This window comes from Grampus griseus (genome assembly GCF_964374135.1).
Source record: "Grampus griseus genome assembly, contig: HAP1_SCAFFOLD_505, whole genome shotgun sequence".
In the NCBI taxonomy this organism is placed as follows: Eukaryota; Metazoa; Chordata; class Mammalia; order Artiodactyla; family Delphinidae; genus Grampus; species Grampus griseus.
Window position 1 is genome coordinate 70,580 of NW_028132952.1, and position 15,425 is coordinate 86,004.

General features: G+C 56.8%; 1 protein-coding gene across 1 annotated transcript in view; it reads left to right on the forward strand.

The window, feature by feature from the left end:
- Positions 1-1,326: 1,326 nt before the first annotated feature.
- The window catches only part of LOC309817819 (centrosomal protein of 78 kDa-like), a 41,018-nt gene continuing 26,919 nt past the window's right edge, over positions 1,327-15,425 (forward strand). The window contains exon 1 of the transcript XR_014296264.1: positions 1,327-1,639. The gene's annotated coding sequence lies outside the window, so the exon portion shown is untranslated. The remainder of the gene's footprint in view (positions 1,640-15,425) is intronic.

The following is a 15,425-nucleotide window of genomic DNA, read 5'->3' on the forward strand; positions in this document are numbered from 1 at the left end:
TGTACTGCATATATAAATTCGTCGTATATATACATACACATAACATATATGATACATATATACAATGTATACACACACATACACACCTATTTGTAAATATGTGCATGTACATACACATATAAATACATACGCAAGTGTGTATATATATATATATAGCATATACATACATACATATAATACCTATACAACATATACACATACAGGTATACAGCATATATACACACCGATATACAAATATACACTGTATACATACATACATACGGTGTACATATACTGTACATATACACACCCATATATCAATATATGGGTGTGTATATATACAGCATGTTCACCTTTATAATATGTATATTGTATATATATACACATACATACATGTATACAATACATACACACAAATATATAGGCTTGTATGTACACTGTATATAGTACTTACACATATACTACAAACGCATGCACATATAAACATGTGTATACATATATATGTGTATACACACATATACAAATTAATAGGCTTGTATATAGTCAATATTTTTACATATATAGTTTCGTTTTAAGGAGTTGACTCATGTGACCGTGAGGCAGGCAAGTCAGGGCAGGACTCTGGGCTGGAGACACAGGGAAGAGCTGAGGTCCCAAGTCCATTGGAGGAACACTTTCCTCTTTCTAGGGAACCTCATTTTTCTCTCCAGTCCTTCAACTGATGGACGAGGCCCACCCACGCCGCGGCATTGACAATCTCCTTTACGCAAAGTGGACCAATTTCAGTGTTAATCTCTTCTGAAAAATACCTTCCTGGCCACATCTGGAATAATGTTTGTGGTTGCCGGGGCCCCACGCAGTGGGCACATGAGATTAACCATCCCCGTGGCGATGATGACACTTTATTTTCTCCCTTGACCATTGTCACTACTATTCCAATTAAAATGGCAGTGCTATGAGGGCAGGGCATTTCCTTTTTTGCCAGTACTGAGCGTCTGCGGTCTGGTGCCTAGCATAGGCTAAATACACGGCATTTTGGGGAACAGAAGCCGGGATTCCGGCTGTCATATTTAATAGGAATTATAGTCTTATTATTGGGGGGCGGGGGGGGAGTTGTGTCACACGTCGAGATCAGGAGTCGAACCCGCCACCGCTTGCCCTGAGAGGTTTTCCCGGGTCCCCACTTCGGGCCGGTGGGTGTAGCCAGGGGCAGCCGATGACGTGTGGACGTGCGTGCGGACGTGCGTGCGGACGTGCGTGCGTGCGTGGTAGCGTGCGTGCGTGAGAGCGTGCGAGTCCGTGAGGCGGGCCGCGCGCGCCGGGAGTGTTTCAGTCCGGACCCCGGCTCATTGTGCTAGCCTCACGCCGGCCCGAGTTCGCAGCAGCGCTGGGGGCCCCGGGCCTGTGAGCACAAAGAGGGAGCTGGGGGCCGGACGGGAGCGCGGAGGCGGCAGCTGAGGCCCAGGCCAGGCCCCTCCCTTCAGCCTCCCGCCTGCCCGTCTGCCCCACCCCCGCCGGCGGCGCCGCGCCCCTCCCCCAACCGCCAGACTAGCGCGGTGCGGGGGCGGCGCGCGAAGACGTGAGGGAGAAGCTGGAGCTGAGGCTGGAGTCGCTCTTGGGGACCGAGCCCGCTGTCTACCCGTGGCCGCTGCCGGTCTACGTAAGTGCCGCCCGTCCCCTCCTCCCGGACCCCCGCCCCTCTTCCCCCACGGCGCGTGCTGAGCCCACCGAGAAACGGAGCGACTCGAGTCGCCAGACCCTCTTTGGAGCCCCCCTTCCCGCCCCGCTGTGTTTCTTCCGCGGTAGTTTCCAGCCCCCGCGCGCAGGGTGGGCAGAGGGGAGCCGGCGCCGGCCGGGGGGCACAGACGCGGCCGCGGGGACCCCGCGCTTCCGAGGAGCGCCTGAGCCGGTCTGCGGTTGGCTCTGCAGGGCTGGGGACCCCGGTGCCCCCGGGCCTGGACTGCCGACGGGCTTGCCCTTCTGTACTTTAGGATCTGACATGTAGAGTTTCTTTTTCCTGGTAGTTTATTCTTAGCGCTGTCAACGTGCTTAGTTTTTTTTTTTTTCAGGTCACCCTTTCCTCCCTCTCTCCAGTTTTTTTGTGTTTCTATTTTGTTTTGTTTTAGTTAGGCATTTTATCCCTCTGATCTTGAGTGGGTGGGCTGGCAGGACACTTGGAGAGGAGGCGTTCTGTCCCCTGACCTTGAGTGGCCTTTGGAAAATGACAGGCCAGACGGAAATGTACACAGGCGTCCGGTGATTCCAGAAATGCAGGGTGTCCGGCTAGGTGGGCGCCCGGCCTCTCGTCCCCCGTGGCGGCGTGGTGCGCGTGTTCCTTGTCTCAGGGTTTACGCTTGGGCCCCGCAGCCCACCTTCCGGAGGGAAAGCGCAGCGGGCGCCTTGGGCCGGCGCCTTTGGGGCGCCCTTTCGTGCGCTCGGCTTGCGGGGGACCGGCCTCCAGGCGACCCGGCGGGGAAGCCCGCGCGACCCGGCCTTCGCGCGGGCTCCGTGTGTGTCAGTGTGTGGAAAGTGTGTCGCGGCCGGGGTCGGGGTCGGGACGCTGGGACCGCCTGGGAGCCGATGTTGACTCCCGGGCCCCGGTTCTCCGCAGTTATCTGAGGTCCGAGGGTTTCCAGCCCGCCACCGCGCACTGGCGCTTTCTATTTTTTGCCCTTCCTGTGCCCGGAGGCGCGGCTGAGCCTGGGCTCTGGCTTTTCCGGTTGGGTAACTCCGGGTGGCCCTGGTGGGCGGCCTGAGCAGTGGGCAGGGCGGGGAGACATCCCAGGGGAGGGAAACTGAAAGTGGGGAGAACCTTCAGAAGTCCAGCTGATGCACTTGCCTCGCCTCCCCGCCCCTCTTACTGCACTTGTCATGCACGGGTTGGCTGGCCGGCGCATTTTTCAAAATGTAATCATTTGTTTATCCTTAGTAGCCGTGAAGCATAGTTCTGTGCACTTGTAGTGCACAGCTGTAGGAGTTTTGACAGATGATCGCCGTCAGGAGGCAGAGCAATCCTGTCATGCCATTTGCTGCCCTTTGGCGCCAGCGCGCCTCTAGCTTCTTGGCCTCTAATCTCCTCTCTGTCCCTAAGGTTTTGGCTTTTCCAGAAAGCCAGATAAAGGGAACAACAGCATGTACCTTTTTGATTCTGGTTGCTTTAGCTCAGCAAAACCTATGCGAGATTCATCCCGCGTTTGTTTTTTGTTGTTGTTGTTTTAAACATTGATTTAGTTAGTTATTTACTTGGCTGTGCCGGGTCTTAGTTGCGGCACATGGGATCTTCATTGGCGCGTGCAGTATGTTTTCGTTGCAGCGTGCGGGATCTAGTTCCCTGAGCAGGGATGGACCCCAGGCCCCCTGCATTGGGAGCGCAAAGTCTTAGCCACTGGACCACCAGGGAAGTCCGTCATCCCTGTTGTTGCGGGTATGAGAAGCCACTCCTTTTTCTGGCTGTGTTGTATTCCATGTTCCGTTTGTCCATTCGCCTGCGGGTGGCAGGACTTGTGGGATGTTTCCAGTTTTGAGGGGATCAGGAATAAAGCTGCTGTAAACATCCCAGGGCAGGTTTCCATGTGAACTTGGGTTTTTACCTCACTTGAGAAAATGCTCAGGAGTGGGACTGGGATCTGTGCTAAGTGTATGTTTAACAACCCTTCTGCATCTTAGAAATTGGTATTTTTGAGTATTGGAAGAGTTTAGAAATGCACTGTGACCCAGCACCCAGGCACTTGAAACGAAGTTGAGATGGTCTGGAGATGGTCACGTTGTCCCCATCTCTGTCTTTTATTTGAGGCAGAGCAAGGCCACAGATTTGTAACCCTTGTAAGGAAGGCTTTGTGTGTCCAGGCCCTGGCAGGACCTGGCTTTCTAGTGGTGGGCGGTGCTGAAGTGGAGAGAGCGTCTTTCCCTTGTTGGCCGGACCTCGCTTGGCAGGGTGCGGGGTGTGCTGCCTGCCTGGCCGGGCGCTCTTTCTGCCGGTCAGCAGCCGTTCCTGGTGTGTCTGTTCTACTACCAGGCAGGCGGTCAGGGGCCCTAGTGAAGTGCTCAGCGAGCCGCAGCCTTCCCAAAGCTTTGCGGGTAATGTCTGCTACCCTCCCATTTCCCTGCTGAGGAATTTTGCTTTCTCATGGGAAGTGAGGGGGCATTACTTTATAAGAATTCATATTTTGTGATGACTCGATGCTGAATACGTTAAGAAAATGGGCTCCTTCCAGAAGCTTAACTTCTTAGAAGGTCAGATTACTCGTGTGACCGCACGTTTGAAATGAGTGAGCTTGTTTGTTCATTGATTCATTCATTCTGCAAGCACCTCCTGGATATTTAGTGTGAGTGTTCCAGGGGGCGCGGAGGACAGTAGACAGTATTTTTTTTTTTTGATTTTTGAATTTAATTTAATTTATTTTTTTATACAGCACATTCTTATTAGTCATCAGTTTTATACACATCAGTGTATACATGTCAATCCAACTCGCCCAGTTCAGCACACCACCATCCCCACCCCACCCCACCCCCGTGGCTTTCCCCACTTGGTGTCCATACGTTTGTTCTCTACATCTGTGTCTCAACTTCTGCCCTGCAAACCGGTTCATCTGTACCATTTTTCTAAGTTCCACATACATGCGTTAACGTATGATATTTGTTTTTCTCTTTCTGACTTACTTCACTCTGTATGACAGTCTCTAGATGCATCCACGTCTCAACAAATGACTCAATTTCGTTCCTTTTTATGGCTGAGTAATATTCCATTGTGTATATGTACCACCACTTCTTTTTCTATTCGTCTGTCGATGGGCATTTAGGTTGCTTCCATGACCTGGCTATTGTAAATAGTGCTGCAGTGAACATTGGGGTGCGTGTGTCTTTTTGAATTATGGTTTTCTCTGGGTATATGCCCAGTAGTGGGATTGCTGGATCATATGGTAATTCTATTTTTGGTTTTTTAAAGAACCTCCATACTGTTCTCCATAGTGGCTGTATCAGTTTACATTCCCACCAGCAGTGCAAGAGGGTTCCTTTTCTCCACGCCCTCACCAGCATTTGTTGTTTGTAGATTTTCTGATGATGCCCCTTCTAACTGGTGTGAGGTGATAACTCATTGTAGTTTTGATTTGCATTTCTCTAATAATTGGTGACGTTGAGCAGATTTTCACGTGCTTCTTGGCCATCTGTATGTCTTCTTTAGAGAAATGGTTATTTAGGTCTTCTGCCCATTTTGGATTGGGTTGTTTGTTTCTTTTGTATTGAGTTGCGTGATGTGTTTATATATTTTGGAGATTAATCCTTTGTCCGTTGATTCGTTTGCAAATATTTTCTCCCATTCTGTGGGTGACAGTATTCTTATTCTCAAAACTTATGAACTAAGGACTGTAGGTGATCTATAAACACAGAAGTTCAGCTGAGGTGTAGTGCCCCGTATATGGGATCAGCTGAGGTCCCAGAGAGTGGGGCTGCCAGATTTGCCCTGGGGGAGGTATGCGTGGCTTCTCTGAGGAGGGGGCGCCCGCAAGAGGAAGTGCAAACAGCCACAACCGCCTGTACGCGGAAATGTCCAGCCTCCAAGATGGGCTTTTGCGCAATTGACAAAAAGGAGGGCGGGGTGCAGGATGAGTTTTGTTCCTTCTGTGACTGAGAGTTCCCAGATATCTACTTATAGCTCACGGTGGCATTTCTAAAGCAGGATGGTCCTTTTGGTGGGAAAACCGGGTCTCAGCTCAGGAGGAAGCAGGTGGTATCTTTGGCTGCCTGATGGCAGGGCAGGAGCCAGCGAGGGCGTGCAGTGGTCCTTCCCCTCCGTGACTCACTGAGGCTGTGGGCGTGGAGTGGCCCCAGCGTGAGTGTCCCCGCCTGCTTCTGGCTTCCTCCTGAGAGCCCACGGGTCTCTGATGAATACCCGCTGAGCAGTCACGCCCTTCACTCCACAGTGGGTAGTAGCTGAAGTGGGCGGCTGAGTGAGCCATCCCTCCCCCTGACTCAGAAAACATTTTCTGATGTGACCTCTGCTGGTGTGAGTCCTGCCTAATCTGAGCTCAGATGGAAGGCAGGTTAACCCTTTGAGGACTTTCCATGGGTGAAGTAGCCTCTTTAAAGAGGAAGGGATCACCGGGAAAAGCCTGGTATTCCGTATGCATGTGGCTGTTAGCTTTCATACTTTGGTCCCTAACATCCAAATGCCGCCTGTATGCTCTGTTCCTGGTGGGAGGAGACAGAGGCAGCCAGCCGGCCCTTTGGATATTCACTAGGCAGGAGGCTGCTGGGAGCTGCAGGGGACCCACCCCCAGCCTTCTTCTAGGAGCTGTGTCCTTTTTTCCTTAATTAAATTAAACTTTTTATTTTGAGATTATCGTAGATTCTTGCACAGCCGTCAGAAATAGGTCGGACATATCCCACGTTCTCTGTACTCAGTTTCTCCTGATGGTGGCATCTTACAAAGCTACGCACTGATGTAATGATTTCATTGGCATTGATACAGTCAAGATACAGAGTGTTTGGTGTCCTTTTTGGATTCGGGGAGCTGTAGGGTGGGACTGGCTGTGTCTTCGCATCCCTGGGTCCCGGGCCCGGCGCACGTCTCCCAGGAAGCCCCTCTCCTCCCTCTTTCTTTCTGCCATGTCCTCCTCTCGTGGTCCTGGCACTCTTCCCCAGTACGTGCGCCTTCTCTCCCTGGCTGTGGGATGACAGTCCTGTTTCCTTCCTCCCACTCAGGGTGCTGCCTGGAGGCCTCTTTGGCATCTTCTCTGTCCCCTCAAGCTGTCCCTGCCGTTCCCACCAGCCGGGTCTCCTGCCGTGCCCGTGGCGTCGAGCAGTCCCAAGGGTGTTAACAGAGGACATGCCGGGTGCCTGTCCACGGTCATCCGCAGCTCATGCATGGCTCTGTACTACCTCCCTCACCGCTCGCCTTTCTTGTTCCTTCCCAGACTCTCTCTCCCCACCCACAGCCACTGTCGCGGTGCCTAGCCCGGGGCTCTGTTCCTCGGCACCCCTGTTTCAGACCGGGCCCTCTTCCTGTCCAGGGCGCCTGGCAGGGCTGCCGAGTCACAGGTTCCCGTGAGCTGCAGTTGGGAGTTCGGAGGCTGTGTGCTTCACTGAGTATTGACCTTGGATGACGATGCCTCCTCATCTCTGAGGGGCTTCCGTTTGAATCCCCTTAGTTAGTCATGGGGTGCGCGGCCGATGTCGGGAAAGCGCATCAGACTCACAACAGGTGCACGGGCAGCCGGTGTGTGAGAGAGGTTACCTCTGAGAACGCTGGTCCTTTAAAAACCTGACGCGTCTTTTCCTGGGTGGGGAAGGGGTCTCTGCAGGCTGTGTGCCCGGGGGTCGGGGGGGGGAGGGGGAAAGGGACCACCACGGGGTGGTGCCCACTGGGATGGCGGGAGTCATGGGGCTTGGGGCAGGGAGATCTAGGGAAGGATTTGCATGTCCCATGGTGGTGGTGGCTCACGTTTCCCCTGGTGTGCAGGTGGCTCCCTGGCGTCTGCTCTGTGCTCACCCTGCAGGCTGAGTGAGGCTCCCACTCAGCAGGTGCTGGGGCCGCAGGACACACTGGGCCCACACCTGGTCTGGGACAGACACCAGGTGAAGGGGCGGGAGAAGGGGAGGAGGAGCCGCGCTGGGTCTTGTGGGTTTTGTGTCTTTTTAAATAACAGCTTTGTCGAGATAGCATTCTCACACCACAGAACTCACACATATGAAGTGTACAATTTAATGGCTTTTACTATATTCACAGAGCTGTGCAGCCTTCACCTCTAATTCCAGAACATTCCATCAGCGCAAAGGGCCGGCAGTCCCCTGCTCTAGCCCCTGACACTCTGTGTTTGTGGATCTGCCTGTTCTGGACGTTTCCCATCAATGGAGTCACACACTGTGTGTCCTTCTGTGTCTGGCTTCTCTCACTGAGCATCGTGTTCTCAGGGTCTGTCCACATTGTTGTGAGTGTCAGGGCTTCACCCCTTTGCATAGCTGAGTGATGCTCCCGTGTGCGTGGCCCAGGTCGTGGGGTCTCGAGGCCCCTGGAGAGGCGTTCGTTTGGCTTGGTCCTGGGGTGGGGTGACGCCAGTGGCACTGATACGGTGCTAACAGGATCCCTTGCTGGAATGGGAGACAGTTGGAAGGCTGGGGGCGCGGCTCGCCTTGGCCTTTGAGACCGCTGGGTGGAGGCCGTGCTGCCGCTTGTCGCTCGGGTAGCGCGGGCGAGTCCCTCTCCAGCTGTGCCCCCTCGGAAGGGCTTCCTCCATCCCTGGGCTTTCCCTCCCTTGCAGTCACGGCCTCGGCCTCAGGCCGGACTGCTCTGTGGCAGTAAAGCATTTTCTTTGGTGAGGGCGAGAAAAGTTCTGGTGGTGAACTTTTGGTCGTCGCGTTCCCCCATCCCACCGGGGTCACTCCACGACGGCCCCTCCCCGCACACGCCCGGCGTCAGGCACTCAGCACTTGCAGCGGCTCCTTGGGTGGCTGGGCGGCCTGTTACAGGTGGGCTAGTTTGGATTGAAGCAACTGAAACGGTCTTGTCACCCCTGGAGCCCCCGTGGTGCCCCGTCCTCCTGTGGACACATCCACACCCGTCCTGCAGAAGGACGGCTGCCCGGACAGCAGGACATCCCAGCCGGTCCTGGCTCTGTGCAGACTGGCTTCCGTGAGCTGCGGACCCAGGCGTGGAGCTCGGGCTCAGGGTCAGGTCTGGAAACGCTCCCGCAGGTGGGGCGGTAGGTGAGGGGGCACACGAGCCACACGCATGCCCTCGTGGGAGCCAGGTGACGAGTCAGAAGGAGGAGGCGAGGTACGTTTTCATAGCATTACACGTAACCGAGTATAGCCCAGACACGACGTTTTCAACGTGCCATTTAAAGAATTACTGAAGGGCAGTTTTACTTTGTGTGTGCGCGCGCACCCTGTCTTAAAAATCCGCGTGCATCTTGTACTCACTGGAGTGGCACCAGCGCGCACCATTGCCCCTCGTCCAGGTGGCCAGGGGCCGCTGTGGGCACAGTGAGGCTCTAGACCCCTCTCCCTCGTGGCAGCTCCTTCCTTGGACCCTGGTCATCGGGGCCCCTGTGTGCACAGTGGGTCCCACACACCCTGGTCAGGGCCGCGGGTCCACCGTGTCCTGCACCGTGTCTGTGGCCTGGGAGCCACGGGCCCGCTCCCTCTTCTCTCTTCCTCCTCCAGCTGGACTTTGGCCTCATGGGGTCCCAGCAGCCCCTTCCTGTTTTCCCATGTTGACTGTTATTGCAGTGCCGGTCTCGCGGGCAGGGTTTTGCGACGCGGCTCAGTCCCGAGACCAGCCTGGTTTGTCAGCCTGGCCCTGTGGGGAGCGGGCCGGGTGCGCGGTGGGAGGAGAGCCTCCTTCCTGGTTCTCTCCTTTGCATCGCTTTACCAGGTGGTTCCCATCCTTGGCCTGCCTTGTCCTCAGGTACGGTCCTGGGACCAGGCAACACCCCCTTGCTGGGGGCCTGCGGACATCCGGGGCTGACTGTGGACAAGACCCGTGTGATGCTCCACAGCCAGTCTATCTGCCACCCCCACCCCTGTGTGAAATGCACTCATTTTCAAGTGAAAACCTGTTCACTTCTTGAGTACTCAGGCCCACCGCAGGCGCTGACCCTCCCCCTCCCCCTTCACCCCATGCTCCCTCTCCCTGGCGAGTGGCTGCTCCCCAGCGGGGCTGCAGGCTGAGAGATGCTCCCCAGCGGGGCCGCAGGCTGAGAGGTGAGGCTGAGCGCCTTTGCTGGGCCTCGGGGCCCTCTGCTCACCCACTTGGCTTGCCTTCCAGACGGAGAGACTTCTGTGGATTTTCCACTCCTCCAGCCAGATCTCTGCTCTCAAAGCCTGGCCACTGGGAGAGGCAGAGAGACAGCCGGCGGACCACCCACCGTGTTCCATCTCCCCTGCCTTTGACTCCTCCCGCTGTGCTTCTCCACTTTGGGAAGTAGTGCGTGCATCCCACCCTGGCCGCTCTGTCCCACTTGCCTTGGCCCCCACCCCAGGGCTCCGGAGGTGTGCAGAGCCTCGGGGGAGAAGGCAGCGACCCCCAGCCCACAGGCAGTGCCCCCTGCAGCCTGCTGGGGAGTGGGGACCATGGGCAGAGTCCCAGGGTGCTACCCCTCAGCACCTGCTGGACACTCGTGCCCTCAGCAGACGGTGATAGAGCAAGAGTCCCTGCTTGCTTCAGGCCGGTGGTTCTCTGAGCGGGGCCCTGGGCCAGCAGCCTCCCCACCAGCCGTAACTGGTTAGGAATGCGGGTTCCTGGGGTCCAGACCTGCTGATTCTGAAACTTTGCGGGTGGGCCCCAGAACTGCATTCTGACCAGGGATTCTGATGCTCGTCCTGGTGTGATGCCCCTGCCTCGGAGGCCCCCTGGGTCCCGGCGTCTTCCTGCTGCAAGTGGGAAGAGGAGGACGGAGTCCACGTCTTGTCTCCTCCCTAGTCTCTGCCCCCTGCCTCTCGCCGGGTCCTCCAGGGACGATGTCTCCAGATGTCGTGCCCCTGTCACTGTGAACCAGCCTGCGTGCTCAGGGGTGGGCTGTGCCCTGGCAGCGAGCACCCAGGAGGCCTCCTGTCCAGGCTCCTCACACCGGGCGCAGGGCCTGCGGGGACGAGCAGGGGCAGAGCCAGACCTGCGGGAGTCCGGGTGGAGTTCCTGTTCCCACACCTGTCCTCACAGTCAAGGACGAGGCAGGGGCCTGCCGAGTGGGACAGCCAGGCTCCCCAGCCCCGTGGGCGGCTCCCGCCCTCACCTGAGCTGGGCAGGGGCAGGGAGCAGACGGGACGGGCTTTGTGGCGGCTCAGGCCTGATGACAGCCCCCGGCTTGTGCACAGCGTGCTTTTTCAGGTGGGAATGGTTGTGCTTATTGCAGCTGTTTTCCCAGGACCCCGGAGTGAGGCCGCTGGCTCTGTGATGAGCAGCATTCCGCTAAGCCTCTGCGTGGCTTCCTGCGGAGGCTCTGAGGCTGTCAGTGAGAAGAGCCTGGGTTAGTCAGTGACTCAGCAAGCAGCCAGCAGCGGGCCGGGGCTGTGGCTGGGACTGGGAGGCCGGGCATCCTGTGCAGCGAGACCAGGGCTGGCCTCAAACCCCGGAGTTCCAGGGCTCCCCCAGAGGAGGAGGTGTGGGTGCTCCTAAGCGCGGGCTTCCTCAGGGCTGTTCTCAGTCGGACGTTTCTGGGTCGGCTTCTGGTGTCGCTCTGTTCTGAAGGCCTGTGAAGCAGAAGAAGAGGCCACAGCCGAGAAGCTGTGAGAGCTTCTGAATCATTGATGGTGATCAGGGCATCTTAAATCATACGACTCAGGATGGTCGCTGGAAGCTGGCCAGTTCTAAAGCAGCATCCTGAGACTGTAGGAGGCACATCGTAAACTGTTTCCTTCCTTTTGGTCTGGTTTTAAAGCTTGGGAAAGCTTGAGTTCATCTCATCACGGATGAGACCACATTCCAGGCCCCTGTCTTCCCAGGTCTGTGTGATGCGGCCTGAGATGCGGTGGCTCGGCCAGGGCTGCAGCCCACGTGCCATGAGGGTCCCTGCCGCCCCTGCAGGAGGAGCGTCTCTGGGGCACGTCCAGCCTCCTGAGGGGGCCGAGGGAGGGAGCGCAGTCCGAGCTGGCACGGGACTGCCACGCAGCGCACGCTCAGGCACATGCGCATGCTCACAGGGTCCTTTCAGAGCGCACACGCTGTTTTGTAACTCCACAGTGGTGACCGGAATGAGACTCTCCTGGGTACTGTCACGTCCTCCCGTGGCTCTAAGACTTGTTCTTACGGGCCGTGCTCACAGGGTGTAAGGTATTGGCCTAAACGCAGACATGAATTTAGCAGCTTGAGACAACGCACACTGATGACCTCCCGTGGTTTCTGAGGGCCAGGATTCAGAGCAGGCGGGCCAGGGGATTCCGGCCGAGGGTCCCTCAGGAGGCTGCAGTAGGGGCTTCAGCCGTGGCTGCCCCATCCGAAGGCTGGACCGGGCGGGATGCCTGGCTTCCAGGAGGCCCCACCCGTGGCTCCTCTGCACGTGGGCCCCGCAGGGCTGCTGAGGCTCCTCAGTGCATGGGGGCCGGCTCCCCTCAGGAGGAGTGTGATGCGGGAGAGCATTGGTGGAAAGTTCTAGACCCTCCTCCTCATCCTGTGGCTACCTCAGTGCCTTGTACACTGTGCTGTGTGCTTTTGTCTCTGAGCAGACCCTGCGGGAAGTGTGGCGTCTTCTCTGCTTTCAGTGGGTACAGGAGCCCAGGGAATTCAGGGCTGCCAGGGCTGTCTCTCTGGAATCACTGAATGTTGTGGACCAGGAACAGAGTCCGTCGGCCACATGAGTGTCTTAGATGCTCGGTATTTTCCTACTGAGGTGGAGGTGCTTTTAACACTGCCTCACATTTCCTCCTATAGATTGTGTTGTGGTTTTTTGTTTGTTTTTGTTTGTTTTTGTTTCGCCACGCCGTGCAGCTCGGGGGATCTTAGTTCCCCAACCAGGGATTGAACCTGGACCCTCGGCAGTGAAAGCACAGAGTCCTAACCACTGGACCGCCAGGGAAGTCCCTGTTGCTGTTGTTGATAGCTGTTTTGAGGTGTAATTCCCTCACTCTTCACCTCATCCACCTAAAGCGTGCCGTTCCCTGCTTTGTAGTGTATTCATTGAGTGTAGTCGTCACTACTACCAATTTTAGAACGTTCCATCACCCCGAGAGGAAACCCCATCCCCATTAGCATCCCTCCTGTCCCCCTCCCCAGCCTCTGACAACCAGGAACCCACTCTCTGTCTCTGTGCACTTGCCTGTTCTGGACGTTTCCCATCAGTGGAATCACACACACTGTGTGTCCTCCGTCTGACTTCTCTCACTGAGCATTGTGTTCTCAGGGTCCATCCACGTTGTAGCGAGTGTCAGTGCTTCACTCTTTTTCGTGGATGGATAATATTTGTGTGTGTGGAGGGACACATTTGTTTATCCGTTCATCTGTTGATGGACATTTAGGTGGTTTCCACCTTTTGGCGGTTGTGAATCACGCCTCTGTGAACACTAATGTTCGGGTTTTGGGTGTGTTTTTTTTTTCTGGCTGCCTTCGGTCTTCGTTGCTATGCGCGGGCTTTCTCTAGTTGTGGTGAGTGGGCTCTAGTCTTTGTTGCAGTGTGCGGGCTTCTCGTTGCAGTGGCTTCTCTTGTTGCGGAGCACAGGCTCTAGGCACGCGGGCTTCAGTAGTTGCAGCACGCGGGCTCTGTAGTTGTGGCGCATGGGCTTCATTGCTCCGCGGCATGTGGGATCTTCCTGGACCAGGGCTCGAACCTGTGTCCCCTGCATTGGTAGACGGATTCATAGCCACTGCCCCACCAGGGAAGCCCAACGTTCAGGGTTTTGAGTGGACGAATATTCTCATTTCTCTTGGGCAGACACCCAGGAGAGGAATTGCTGGGTCATTTGCTAACTGTTTAACCTTTGAGGAGCTGCCAGACTGTTTTCCAAACCCAGCTGTCCTCACTGTTTTCTGCCGTTTGCCAGGAGGCCTTGGGGCCGATTGTTCCCATCAGTGGTTCTTCCCCAGGGTTTCTGGGTCAGCAGTGGTGCTGAAGCTGCGGGTCGGTTCCCCCGTGTTGGGAACCACTGGTCTGCAGGGCTGTCCTGTGCTGGACCGAACGGACGGCACATGCTCCATCTCCCGCCCCGGCCTTGTCTAAGTAATATGAGTTCAATGGATATTTACTGCTCCGTCCTTGGTAAGTTGGAGGATATTATTAAGAACGATAGAAGATTGTTTTTTTCCTTTTCCTTAAAAAATAAGATTCTGGGCAAAAGGTCACATACCATAATTCTATTTACAAACGTCCAGAACGGGCAAATCCACAGAAACAGAGAATGGACTAGTGTTGTCAGGTGCTGGGGAGGGGATTGGGGCGCGTCTGCTAATGGGGTGATGGGATGTTCTGGAACTAGATAGAGGGGATGGTTGCCCAGCTCTGAATGTATTAAAACCCACTGAAGTGTATACTTGAAGCGGGGGCCCATTCTGTGTGAATTATAGCTCAGTAGGGCTGCTGTTGCAAAGATGAGGCTTAGGACACAAAGGGTGTTTCTGGAGTTGTTTGACCTGTTAGGACCGCTGCGCTGTGGGGGCCCCTGTCCTGGGACCTTCCGGGCATCCGTGCCCTGGCCCGTAGGGGCTCTGCCTGCGTTGCCGTCCTCCACTGTGAAGCGTGGAAATGGTGGCCTGGTCTGAGAGGGGCAGTTGCTGTCCTGGGGCAGGGCTGGCAGCTCTGGGCCTGACCATCTCACCTCCAGCTTCAGCCCGTGCTCTTTGGGGGCCCTCCTCTCGCTGTGCATCTTCTTCGAGGCCCCTCCTCACCGCGATAGGAACCTTCACCGGCGGGGCGGAGGTGCAGTCTAGAGTTACAGACCGTCCACACGATGCGTTGTCCTCACTTGGTTTCTGCGGGGTCTTGGGTTAGCTGGCCGCCAAGACCCCGGCGAAAGGCCAGAGCAACCCCCGACGTGCTCCTCGGGGAAAGCGGCGAGGCCAGCCCGCGGGTGCAGTGAGGCCCGGAGAGTGCCGCCGTGGGCGGGAGGGAGGAACGCTGCTCGCCCGCTCATGGTGGTTGCACGAGTGGTGTTTCCCCATTTTACAGATGGAGACCGAGGCCTGCGGCGGTTCAGGGACTCAGAGGCAGACCTGTGGCTTCCAGGCTGCAGGAGCGCCCGGGGGAGGTCCTGGGGCAGGAGGGTCGGAGGCATCAAGTCCGTCCCCGTCCCTTCCCCGCAGCCCGCTGGGCGGCAGGGCGCTGCAGGAACAGGCGCTCCCGGAGCCAGCGTGTCCCACGTGGCAGGACAGGGCCCCAGCGCTGTAGGTGGAGCTCTCTGGTAGGTCCCGCGTGTCGGGGAGTCCCGGGGGCTGCAGCACCCGCCTCCCCTGGTCGCCCCCGTCACCTGAGCGGGGAGGGACGGCTCTGAAACCTGTCCCGTTGTCTTTCAGGACGTTTAAACCCCACGATGCCGCTCACGAAATCAATGAGACCATCCAGTGAGTGTGGCGCCTGCTGGCGCAGGGCCTCGGGGTGGGCCAGTCCTGAGTTCCCAGCAGCCCCCCAGCCGTGCAGTCCCCCATTCCTCCATGCTGATCTGCGTCAGCATCGAGGAGGCTTGGGAAGCGGGGCTGTGGGGTCAGGGGTCAAGTCCTCTGAGTGTGACCCAGGACAGGTCTTGGTGCTTCGTGAGCTGGCTTCCCGTGGAAGAGGCTGGAAATCCTGAGTGGCCAGCTTCCCGAGGGACCCCTCCCCTCTCCCCTCATCACCTTGGTTTACTCTTCTCCTGTGGGGTTTGGTGTGACCTTTGGGTTTGGGCCGCTCTTCCCTCTGTGAGCCTGCCCAGTGCTGTGCAGAGGAGGCCGGGTGCCCGGGAGGCTGACCCGGGCGAGATCTGGGAGGAGGGCCGCCTGCTGTGTTCTAGCGGGCTGTCTCCTCACGTGGGACCTGAGGGTCTGCGAC